The sequence below is a fragment of the Empidonax traillii genome, unplaced genomic scaffold (genome assembly GCF_003031625.1).
Source record: "Empidonax traillii isolate 1590-97213 ecotype Southwest subspecies unplaced genomic scaffold, ASM303162v1 scaffold510:size820377, whole genome shotgun sequence".
Taxonomy (NCBI): Eukaryota; Metazoa; Chordata; class Aves; order Passeriformes; family Tyrannidae; genus Empidonax; species Empidonax traillii.
In genome coordinates this window covers 402,222-414,935 of record NW_020955703.1, presented here as the reverse complement: position 1 = coordinate 414,935, position 12,714 = coordinate 402,222, and positions in this window count along the sequence as shown.

The following is a 12,714-nucleotide window of genomic DNA, read 5'->3' as shown; positions in this document are numbered from 1 at the left end:
AGGAACAGTGGTAACTCACGTTTCGGAGAAGGCCTGGTTCCTGCAGGAGGGTGGAATGGCTCACACATCCTCTGTGCTCACATCCAGACAGCCCCTGGCAGCTCCTCCACCTTTTCTCCCAGCTCTGCATCCAGTGTGCTGGCAAAAACGGCGGCCAAGTGCCACGCACACAAGGAATGGCGAGGTGGCTCCAGTCCTCCCACCAGCATTGTTTCCACCAAACAGGGTCAGCTTGTAGTGCCAGTTTTCAGTGCCAACTTCGTGTCCTTTTTCCATCAAAATTGCTCATCCTTTTCAGCAAGGAACTGCTCATCCTTTTCATCTGTTGCCCTGTACAAAGAGAGACACGTGTACCCTGTGTGCTCCTCACTGATGGAACACCCAGCTCTTCCAAAACAGACCGAAGACACAGCACACACAGGCTGGGCCAAGCTTTAACAAACTGTCCCTCCATGGCAAACTAATAATAAAATAAAGCCCATAAGTGCCTGTATTAGGCTGGTGAAATGTGAGTTGTGTTTCAGACTCAGATGGGCAAGAGTGTCTTTAGCCCAGACAAAACCCAGTGCTCAACATATCCCTCACGGAGAATATGGGAATACAAAGGACTTAGCAGTGATCTAGGGATTTAAGTCCTGCTTGGTCTCCTCCTGCCTGGCCAGCAGGAGAGAAAAACCCAGCTGTGAGTGCAGCAGTGTCTGCTCTTCTCACCAGGAACCCAAAGAAAAAAACCCTGGACAGGAGAGACTGAATATTTATTGTCTTCCCCTGCATTACCCCCAGGTAACTGCAGAAAGACCAGTGTCACACTGTAAAGTTCAGCATTTCTTCTGGGTCCAGTGAATGTCACCCTCAACCCCAACAAATACTATCCAAGTGCCTCTTTTCCTAGCTAAGGGAACGGTAGCAGCAACACAGAGACACTAAAGGACCCAGAAAGCTGGAGGGTATCTGATAGGTGTGTGCCCTTGTGTACCAGAACACAACTGAAAGCAAATTCAAGTCACTGTTTAAGGAGCAATGAAAACAGCAAAAAGGGACAAATTCATTTAAACAAAATAACAGGGCCTGGGAGAGAAAATACAATTTTTCTCCATCTTCCCAGGCAGGAGTCACCTTATTTCTTCGGCCTTACTCACTGCACTCTCATAAATGTTTTTATCCCCACTTCACTCATGAGAAACTGGGGCGTAATAGAAGTAAGTTGTTTTTGAAAGGCCATGCAAGGTTTGTATGGCAGAGCAAGAATAAAATATTTATGGTGTTAAACGCCCAGGCCTTTTTTCCTCCAGGCACTGGCGGGCTGAGGTATTGACTTGTACAGCAAATCAGTCCTGACAACTCCAGTAAATCTGTCTCACGCCAAGGGTAGTGGGATCAGCCCACTACAAAACATGACATAAATCTGTCCCTTACAGTCTGAGGAGAAGGTGTGGATTTGGGTATTAAAACCACTGATGTCTCCCATTACGAACTCCCAGATCTCATGAAACGCATCTGTTCCTTTCAGGGCCCAACCTTCAGATCGCTGAGGTCCACGGGAAGCTTGGTTTGGGTTAATGCATTTGGAATATACAAGACTGAGATTCAAGAAAAGCAGTTTTGGTCCACAGGTTTGACATGAATTTTGCGTTGCTTCTGGCCAAGTGAGCCCCTGTGCCTGCCAGGTTGGAATTGCTGCTGTCTTGTCTCCTTAGCTCTTAAGTTCCTCATGGAGAGGGTCATCTCTGCAGGAATACACAGACACTGGAGCTCTAGCCCTGAACAGGAGGGTCTGGAAATCAGTTCACTTAAAATACAGCTTTAAAATGCCATCAGATGCATTCCGATTTCCTGCAGAATTGCAGTGTTAGCTAAGGTTTGGGTTGGCTTTTTTTTTTGGGTGAAAATTCTGGCTGGAATCTCATGGAAAATGCCTGAGGGCTCCCCACGATGGGGAATCTGCATGAACTGAAAAAACACCATCATTCAGTCCAAACTGGTGCCTGCCCAGCTCTCCCCAAACCCTCTCACCTGAACAATTCACCCACAGCAACGAGCAACACCTTCACAGGGGGTCCTGGGGAAGAAGAAAACAGCACATTTAAAATGAATGTGTGGCTAATAATGTAAACTGCATTAAAGAGCCCATGTGAGCACTCCGCTGGTAACACACTGCACACATTTGTCAACCCAGCACAAATCCATTTGAATAGATTTCTTGTGGCCTTTTATTTATGAGGGGAAAATATCCCCCCAGTCTCTGGGCTGATGAGAGCCCACACTTTCCCTTCTAATCCTAACTGCCTATTATTAGCAACCCCATTTATAGGATGCCCCTCTGCCTTATATATCCCAAGTACCCCAGTTTTCCACTCTGCATGGGTATGAGCAGGGGAAGACTCAGAGCAGGCAATCAGTGGCATTTCAATGTGCCTTTTGCAGCACACTCCTACACTTGGGATAATCTAATTACACAGGGCAGAAACCTCACACAACCATATATTTTCCTTAGACCCTGTTGCCACCAGCTACTTTTACTCCTCATTGAAACAGAGTCCCCCCCTTTTTTTTTATTTCCTCCCTTTTTTTTTTTTTCCACATCGTTAAAAATTTATTATTTAGACTGATGATGACATCATCTGGAAAGGGACCCAGGCTGTGGTCATCAGGGCCTTTTTCTGCATTACAGAGAAGCAGTTTCTCCTCTCTCCCTTGCAGATCATTAATTTTTAAAATAGAGCTTTGCTTTAAATATATACAGCTCATTTTGCTTTCAGCTGATGAGTCAGAGGAGCTGCCTTTCAACCAGGTCAGGTGCCCCCTGTGCCATGTTTCCTGCCCAGACCAGCACGCATGGTCCCTGATGGAGCTCTGGCTTCGGGGCTCTCCAAGGAACAGGAGGGAATTTCTGTGTAAATAAACAAATAATTGCATTTACAGGCTGCCGAGCTTTGCTCTGCTGTGCATCCTGAAATGGCCTGGGGAACACAGGCCTGGCCCTGCAGGTGCTCCTCAGGGGTGGGATCTCATCAGCTTTGCCTGTAGGTATTTTGTTTAAGGCAAAACTCTGTAATATGGCTCTTCCACAAGGAATGTGGCACCTTGGCAGCAGCAGGAGTACCGGGGAGCTTCATCCATCCCCCTAAACTCTAAGCCCTAAGTCTGCAGGTACTGGTTGCTCACTGTATTATCTGGGGGGAACCCCATTTTTCCTCAACTGCAGGTGTTTCCTCACCCCTTCCACAGGCAAATTCTTGCAAGCACTTCTCTTTTTAAGGCAGCATTTTGCAAGTGCCTTCAGATAAAATAGATTTTATCGCCCCCATACACATCTAAGTATTCACAGAAGCACATGGAATCAGGATGGATGTGCAGCTGTCTTGGAAACACTTTAATATGACATAGCAACTTAGGAGGAAGGGACAAGGCAAATCTCATCTGAATGAGGATGAAGGACACACCTAGAGAATGGGGGTGTAAACATCACTTACTTTTAGATACCTATCTTAGCCTACGCTGTGAGACTAATCTCTCTCGCATGCTTAGTGAACAGAAGAAAACATACTTCCAAAAGGGAAGTAAGAAAAGAAGCTTAATTTAGATGCACTCTGCCTTCATTGACTCAATGGAGAAAGAAAGTGATGGAGAGAGCCTCCTAAATAAGGTGTTATAAATAGCTGCAATCAACACATCGAAGAGACTCACTCCAATATGTGTCTGACCAGGGCAAGGTGTTGCTCATCCAGCACAGCAAAAGCTGCCACCAAGTTCTTTAATGAGCACAAGTGGCTTCAGCTTTGGTTTTAGGTTTACTCCAAGCACAACACCAGTCCTCAAACTGTGCTGGGGCACGAGTTCAGGACGGGTCCATGAAGAACAGTGCTCCCCATTCAATCATGTCCAGCTATTGCTTTCTTTAATGCCTTGTTTTTCACTGAATTTTCCACATCCCAGAACAGGCCCATCCCTTACAAGCACTCAGAAGCTGCTAAAACCCAAGTGTGGAATGCATGGATTCAGGTTTAAGAAAAATAATTTGATAGTCTTCTATTATGTTATGATGTCATTTTCCATAACTCTCCAGCAGAAAGGGAGGGCTGTCACAGTATGTTCACAGAAACCAGTGTCACACATTGTTTCTGAAAAGAAAATTAAAAGGTCAGAAGTGTGAGCTGGCTGGTACACGGGCATGTGTTGTAATGTTTTCTTGGACTCAGTGATCCAGTAACACAGTTCAACAAAATCTGTCAGAACAATCCACAATGCCTTGCTCACTCTCCAAAACCTGCTTTCCCCTCCAGCTCCTCAGCCTGACTCCTTGCAGGTCCTCAGCTCCCTCCACACCCTCTGAGCTTCCAGGGGATGATCTACAGAGCACACAACAATCCTTCCTTTCTGGCTGAAGCAAACAAAGCAGTTGGGAGATGGAGATAAAACGAAGAACAAAAGGAGACAGCACAGCCAAATACCTTTTACTGCTCTTAAGAGTTGTGACTACAAGAAGTATTCTCCAAACACAATTTCTCCAGAGAATGGCAAGGGCAGAGAAGGGAGGGCAAAATGTTGTATGGTTACACATGGAAAGGAGCAGACTGTGAGACAATCTTGGGGTGTGGGTAGGCTCTATACTATGGACAGTTTTAAAGGAAAAATAATGTCTCTCTATTTCAAGTTAGAGCAGTGCAGTCCTTTCAAAACTCGGCTCTTTATCTGCACCTCCTGGCTCTAATTCTCCTGTTCACTTTTCAACCCTGAGTCCCCCTTTTCTAGACATCCTGCTATCCTCCACAGAAGACCTCTGCCACCTCTACCATCTCTACTGTGCCCTTGCCAAGGGCCTGCTGTTCAAAACCTCTCAGCCCCACAGTGCGGGAACGTTCCCATTACCTGCCCCGAGCCTGTGAACTGGGTCCTAATTGTGCTGCTGGAGGAGAGAGGGAGGTTTTGTATGCAGCAAAGAGAAGTTAAAATGAATTAGATTATGGGCATATTAATTCAGGGCACCCACCCAATCCTTTCATTAGCTTGATTTTCCTGCTGCTGTAGCAATCTATAAATGTTACAAGCTTTAAATGCTCTATGTACTTTAAGCTTTATGGGAGCCTACTACTATTAACAGCTACACAAGTTGGGAGGAAAGGGAGATGCTATTCAGGGGTTATATACGAGCCTGTCAAGGCCATGAATGTACAATCTTATGCTAAACATTCCCAGAACTTGGGATGAGACTTCCAGATACTTCGTCTCAAACAGCTCCCAAGGTGACATCTAAGGCAGCATTTCCATGAGCACTCAGGTCCCACCAGCATTCCACTGTTTTGGCCGCTCCTTGCCTCAGAAGAAGACATTCCATGAGTGTGATCAGGTCTGAAACACTGAGCAACTCAGCCCAACTCTTCCCCCTGCAGCCCAGACAACCACAGGCATGTGGTTTGCGAGGGAGCTCCTTGAACTTCTGAACTCCGCCTTTTTTTTTCTCTTAGGTGGGGAATTAAGTGGACTTAGTCACACAGAGCTTCACTCAGGGGTCTTTGAAGATGAGGAGCTGGCAGTGATAACGCTCTGTGTGTATGTGTGGGGAGGCATTTTTTCCTCTCAGTCCTGAATACCACGTTCAGCTTCTCAATGAGAAATAAAACAGGGATGAGGGCAGCAGCCTTCCCATGGCGATGAAATCACTCCTTCCTAATCACCGTTGGAGCCTCCGCAGCAAGAGACCATCAGGTCACAACCTAATACCTTTTCCAGTCATAAGTTTCTAGATATCTCTAGTAATGGGATATCTCAGTTTATTGGAGCTGGGCTTGTTTTCTGTTAGTTTTTCTCAGAATAATCCCATGGAAAAACAGCTCCTTCACAGGCAGCATCGTGAATTTCATGAGCTTTACCTCAGACTGACCATAAATTCCATATTTACACCTATAGCCAGATGGTAAAAAAGAAATACAGGAATTTTAAAAATCAAATCTCCATTAAGTTTTATATAAGTGCAGATGAGATAAAGCGCATCAGCATCCAGCCTATGCTGGGCTTGCTTTCCAGGAACACAGCTGTGCTGCCTTGGTACCTTCCATCAAGAGATCAGGATAAAAATTAACAAATAAGTTTCAGTCTCATTTTAGAAATGAAGAGTGTTTCTCCAAGCCCATGTTTTCTCTCAGTACCAGCAGCTCCATTACCTTCAGGTGCCCATTCTCACCCTTCCACCTCAACAACAGAAGGTCTCAAAACACCGGTTTCAGAATAGGATACGTTTCGTAACAAAAACACACGACAGCAATAGGGGAAAAAACCACAGAAGCACTTGCTCACAGTAATAACTATTTTCCTTTCCTCTTAAAGCAACACAATGAAGCAATTACTGTACTCTGGGCTTCCACGGGCTGCTGCAGCCAAAGCAATTGGCTGGGTGGCTCGGAGGGGGCTGGAGCCATGGCACAAGGAAAAGAAACAACTCCTACCAGATATGATTCACTAACAACAAAAACATCCCCATGGTACCTCTTACTTTTCATAGGGTGAGGACAGGTTTTCCACCAGCAGGGCTTTTCGGAGGAGAGGAATTTTTCTGTAATGGGAGTGATGACGTAGGTGTCGGTATGAAAATAGGAAGGACCTCAAAGGTTACAGCTAAGCTGGGAGTCTCCTTGTACCTGAGCCATTGCGGGTTCTCAGAAAACTCCTTGTGGTCTCAGGAGGACTTACTGTATGGGAAACCCTTTAATTTACTTGAGCAAGGCATTCATGGGTAATTATCTCCCTGGAATTACGGAGAATGTAACAGAGAGTATATGAATAAACACGGAACGGTCCTCGTTGGGGGAGTTACCGCGTCTCGCACAAACACGTCTATTGCTGGACACACAGAGCAGGGAACCAACCCATTAGATCAAGGAACATCATATAAATTAGAAATAGATTAAAGAACATCATGTAAATGTATTCTGTCTCCGGGCAACAAATTAAGTGACTCATCAGATCCACTTTATACGTATATATCCTAAAACATGTCTTCCGTTCCGATGGCCTTTGGCACGCAGCTCTGCTATGAGTGTGCCTCTAAATCTGTATTTGTTTTAAAAGTATTAAAGGCAGAATTGGCAGCAACTTCTACATTTAGCTTGCTTGGCACTTTCTTTTACAAAAGGTTCTTTAAGTCTTTTTCTGGAAACTTACAGAAATTATGAGACACCCGCTATAAAATTCAATTGAAGGACAGGCAGGTGGGAGAGAAATGCTATTACCATTTTTCTCCATGTCAGCAGGCACTAATAGTTCTATGTTTTATATTATAACACATGAGCTTTTGTAATTGTCTCGCAGAGATGAAAGTCTGATGAGGCAGAGCTGAGGCTGGGGGTGTCTGAGGTTTTGGCCTGTCATCCTGTGGAAGTTTTCTTAATATCCAGGTTGTTGTATCTCAGCAGGGAGTCTGATGCTGCAAAACTGAATGCAGTTAAAGGTTGTGTTGGCCTGACAAATGATTCAATTACTGCATAATATATTTCAAGCAGTATTTCATTATGAGGTTACATTATTTTGCAACTTTTGACTCAGACGTGCTACTCACAGGTCCCGGTGAGTTCAACCAGACGTGAGTGGTTGGTGTGTCTCAGAGCCAAACTTCTTTTAACCATCAAGCAGTGGGAAGGATTCCTGTGAACAACTAAGCAGATGATTTCTTCTACCCCACAGCTGTGCCAACACAGCAAGTGGAATGGACATTTTATACCCAAAATGTGATTTGGAGGAATAAACAAAGAGAAGAGTGAAACTAAGACACACTAACTTCTTTAATAGACAACAGGACCATGTCAAAAAGCATAATCACTAATTTAACTGTCCTTTAAAATTAATGAATTAATCAAAGAGAGTAGATTTAGAAGGGATATTGGAAAAAATCCTTCCCTGTGAGGGAGGTTAGGTTTCCCAGAGAAGCTGTGGCTGCCCCATCCTTGGAAGTGCTGCATGGGGTTTGGAGCAACCTGGGATAGTGGAATGTGTTCCTGCCCATGGCAGAGCATGGAACTGGATGATCTTTAAGGTCCCGTCCAACTCAAAGCACTCAAGGACTCTCTGAATCTGCCATGGGATAAAGGTCTATTAAAATCAGATTTCTAGTACTGGATCAAATTAGACCTAGACAGAAAAATTCATATAAGAGGAACCCATGACATTGGCAGGAATAGTACAAACTGTCAAAAAATGGCAAGAAAATGCATAAAACTGCTACAACAACATAGCTTATATAGGCTATTATCTTATACAAATATAAGGAAAGATAGCAAAGTGCACTAATATACACAATTTCAAATTAAAAAATGCCATTGCATGCCAACATTTTCCATCCCACCTGACACTGTTCACAAACATCATATACTGAGGAGTAGGAAAGAGAGAAAATGGCAGAACATTTTCTTACTTTTTCTTTTCTCCGAGTCCCATCATTTTGATGATATTTCAAAGAATGAGAAATTTCTATCACCTCAGTTCATCAACTAAACAAGAACCAGCATGGCCTAAACTTGACGTTTTTCATCTGTGAATATTCCACCCTGAAACAGATGTGAAAGCCCTAAAATATTCTCATGTAAATGGCTACATGTGTATTTTATAGATTTAATAAAGCAAATAGGACCTTGACTGAGCAGCAAGAATCCCACCTGCCTGTCACAAACATAAGAGCACATCACCTGCCAATGCCAAATCGAAGGGAAATAATACACAGCACTGTCTCAAAAGATCTGCTGATTCATTAATGCTTCTGCCTTCCCTTCAGTACAAAATATCTGGTTTTGTCTCAAATAAACACATGGAAATAAAGCCACCCTTAATGTCAATAAATTACGTTTTGTGTACTTCATTCTCATGCCAATGGGAAAGATGTTGTAAGAGAAGTAGTCTGAGGATGGTCAAAGAGAATTGCAATTAATCTGCCAGAAAGAGTTATGGTAAATATTATTATTATGATTATTAATGATTTGTAGAGCGCTGTAAATCTCCATGACAGTAATTATGATGCTTTGTATATATAAATTTGGCATTCTGAGTATACAAGCACTTGGGCTTGAACTCTTCCTCGATCATTAGGAAATCAGAGGTCAGATCATCGGTCACTTGAAAAGTAATTTCCTGCAGATTTTCAGGCCATTCTGAGATTTATCCTCGCTGTAAAAAGGTACTAATGATTTCTGCCCAGACAAACAAGCTTCCCCAGAGTCTGTCCTTCACAGCCTTTGCAGTGCAGCCACCCAGGGCTGCAGAGGACACAGAGAGTCTGGAACCTCTTAGTGCCATCCACAAGGAAAACCAGGGTGGGTACAGCCTGCCACGGACAAGAGGGTGGCAGGCTGAGGGCCCACGTTGTACATGTGTTGGTAGAGCTTCCAAAGATAAACTCAATATGTGGGAAACATTAATCTCTGGGGCCTCCTCTAGGCTGTGTGTCACTTAATGTGTTGAGAGAAGTGGTGGGATTGCGATGATCTCTCATTCTCATGCTAATCCTCCATGCAAAGAAATTTTCCAGGAGAGGGGTCTGCCTCTTCCCAGCTCCATTCCTCAAGGCTGAGAGTCAGATGTCTGTAAATCCCTGATTCCAGGCAGGGAATTCCCACAAAGCATGACTTGCTGTTGAAAGAGGTTGTGGATGCTCCATCCCTGGAAGTGCTCAAGGCCAAGCTGGACATGGCTTGGAGTGACCTGGCCTAGTGGGAAGTGTCACTGCCCATAGCAGGGGGTGGAATGAGATCATCATTCAGGTCCCTTCCAACCCAAACCATTCTGTGATTCTGTGAAAGAAGCAGCTTCCTATCTCCCCTTGCAGGGAATCAATAACCTTTCTGCTGGCAGTGGTTCAGCTGCACTTGGTGCTCTGCCCTCTTTCTCAGTAGATTCCTCCTCTGATGATAAACAAAAAGGACATTACAAGTCAATTCCGTTGAAGATTAAACCTGAGCACCCTCTGCTCAGCTAAATCAGCAGCTTCTGCAGTCTGAATGCCAGCCAGAAATAATTCACCAATTCCCTCTCTTCCACTAGAAGGCCCTACCCTTCATCCCAGCCGGGAGTGCTGCTCCCCCGCACTCCTGGGAGCACCCATGGGATGTGTAGGGGGAACACACTGTTTGCAAACACACATCAGAGCACAGCTTCTGTCAAGGAACGTTCACTCAGAGGTTCAACCCCTGGCAGCAAAACCAGGCAATAACTCTGATATATCTCACTGCTCAGTGCTGGCTAAGCAGGGAGTGCCCCAGCAAGCTGGGTTCTGACATGACACTATTTGTCTATCAAAAAAATAAAAATATAATAAAATCAGAACCACTGGGAGCACTTTATCCACTCTATTATGACTGAGCTCAATAGCCTTGTGATTCCAAGCTTTGGAGTGATGGCTTTATGGGAACATCAAAAGCACTGAGCCTGAGCAGCCCTCAAGGATACAGGCACGCTGCTCCTACAAGGAGCCACAAGTGGCTGCAGGCAGAATCCATTGGGAGCTTCCCAAAAGAGAACCCTTCCTGAATTATGAGAGGGCCCACACACGCTCACACTCAACTTCACAGTCCATTGCTTTCCCAGGAGCGGAGTCTGTGCTGTCTGCACCAAGGCAATATATCTCTTTATGGCCTGCCAGTGACTTTACAGAGAGATAAACAAAGCTTTTAAATCAAAAGGAGACGGAGCACAAGAAAAAGTTTGGCACCCCAGAACATGCACCGCTGTTTGTGCTTTAACCCTTCATGAAAAACAAGAAAGCCAGGAGCTTCTTGTTCAGGATCTGCCAATGGATGACTATAGGAAAAATGGGAAACCCAAAGGTGGACATTTAAAGAATTTTCCTAATTTTTAGCATTTATGCTAATATCTGACTGAAGAGAAGACCTCCATTCATTTAAAATAGTCTGAGAAATGGGTATGGCACTGAATTGAGCTGTAGGATAAGTTGTCTTAGAGTAGAACAGCTTGAATTTGCTATTAACCAAGGTTGTGTAATAAATTTGCCTCACCTGTATTGACTCTAAATTTAAGGGGGCAAGAAGGAACATTGATTTTGTGAGCACAGCACCAAGAATGAGGTTGTCACCAAATTCAGAGTCTGTGGGAGTTCTGTTACGTAAATAACACCAAAATCATTCCAACTCATGGCATATTGTCCTGATCTGCTTTTCAAGTGTGGAGCCTTTTGGACAGGCAATATCAAAGCTCCATCAAGGACTGGGTTTAATCATTTTAGAACTGAACAGAAAGTTGACATTTTCAAAGTAATGATAACCAAGAGCTACCCCAAGTCAGAAAACATCAGGAGGACCCAAAGCATTCTGGTGACTCATTTCTTTAAAACCTTCCTCTTTTCCCTGCCCCACAACCTAATTCATGGATTTGGACCATAGTTTGTAAGTTTGGTGCTTGGAGAGCATTTAAATCCATCAAACAACATCCCTCCCTCTTCATACAGAGAATCTGAACGTTTCTTCACCTTTTCACTAAATGTGCTTGAGGTTTGCCTTTATTCCTTCCTAGAAAACTTCTTCTGTCTGCAAAGACAAAAACTCCCCTTGTCTCCCAAGATGAACCAGCCCAAATATGGCTCAGCAGCTTCTGTTGTACAAAAGTGAAAAGAAAGACTGTGGGGACAGATTTCACAGGACCAGCTCATTCAACTTCAGGCAACAAGACACCAACTTTTAACTTGAATAAAAGTTACCTGTGTGAACACAATCAGACCATTTCTTCACCTTCAGCTCCCTGTTTGCAGCCAAAAAGTTTTCTATTTATGAGAGAGGATATTTTCTAAGAAGGCAGGTGCTTTCACTAAAATTCTAACCCATGTGAACCTATCCTGTGTCCACCTTCCCAAATCCCAGTCCAAGCCATGCTGCTACATTAAAAGGTTTGTTTCAGATCAGGTTCATCCATAAGATGATTTGCAAAATTCAGAACTGGAATGGGAAGGAAGCTGCGAATCCTTCCCCATCTTCTTGGATGCTCAGAGCTTTCCCTGACTCCAACTGCACAGCAGCTTCATTATTCCAATCATCACTCCAACACCCCCCCCCCTCCCAGCTTCAGTAGGACAATTCCTGATTTTACCAATGCAAAAGTCTGAGGCCAGAAGCCCAAACTCAGAACAAGGTAAAACAGACTTTCCCTTCTGGCCATTACCACAAATTTCACCAGAGCAATCCCATCACCTCAGCACAAAAAAACTGCTTTTCAGTATTTCTACCTGTTTTCACATATCTCTTCACACCAAACTTGAAATACATAAAAGAAACTCCAAATTCTTCTGATTTTTTTTCCTGATTTTTAAATTATTATTTCTAGCATTTTGGGGTGGTTTCTTTCTCTGTGATCACAGCTGAACTTCCTACTGGCCCAGGGGGAGTACAGAGCAATAACTTTAAATGGCCTTTTAGATGCAGCCGTGGCCTCGAGCCAGCACTAATTTCCAATCTTGTTATGCTGAAGAAAGAAGGTGAAGGAAAGTAAAAAGGAAAAAAAGGCAGAGAAGAAGAAGAATGCAAACCAGAAAAACCAGAAATATCCCTTAATGTTGGTGAGAATTGGTAAGTCCTGTTGGTGGTTTCAGTGACAGGTTAAAGTTTCTATTAAAAAAAAAAAAAAAAAAAAAAAAAAAAAAAAAAAAAAAAAAAAAAAAAAAAAAAAAAAAAAAAAAAAAAAAAAAAAAAAAAAAAAAAAAAAAAAAAAAAAAAAAAAAAAAAAAAA